Genomic DNA, 401 nt, shown 5'->3' on the forward strand with positions numbered 1-401 from the left:
TATATTATTTAGTTTATCTAAATAAATATTTGTGTGGTTTATATAAATTATGTATCATTTATATTTTATTTTATGAAATAATATAGCCGCCCATGATGACAAAGCTCGGCAGTGTCTCAGCAGTTCTGAAGTCCATCAATAGATGGTGGTAGAAGCATTATCCTTACGCAGCCGCTGAGTTCCCACTCCCACGTGGAACTGCTGCTCAGAAATGGCAGCAGCCGGAGTTTGCCGGTGCCCTGCCGCCACGGGCTGCTGGTCCTGGTTCAGCTTTTGGGTGGAGGATGACCGTCTTCTTGGAAAAAAAACCGATAGTGGCTTTATTTTCCTGAGGCTGCACACCATCAGGACAACAGCATCCTTTCAAAACGGGAGCGACTGGCTGGGGGCGGCGGGCACCA

The sequence above is a fragment of the Eurypyga helias genome, unplaced genomic scaffold (assembly GCF_000690775.1).
Source record: "Eurypyga helias isolate BGI_N326 unplaced genomic scaffold, ASM69077v1 scaffold15023, whole genome shotgun sequence".
NCBI classification, from domain to species: Eukaryota; Metazoa; Chordata; class Aves; order Eurypygiformes; family Eurypygidae; genus Eurypyga; species Eurypyga helias.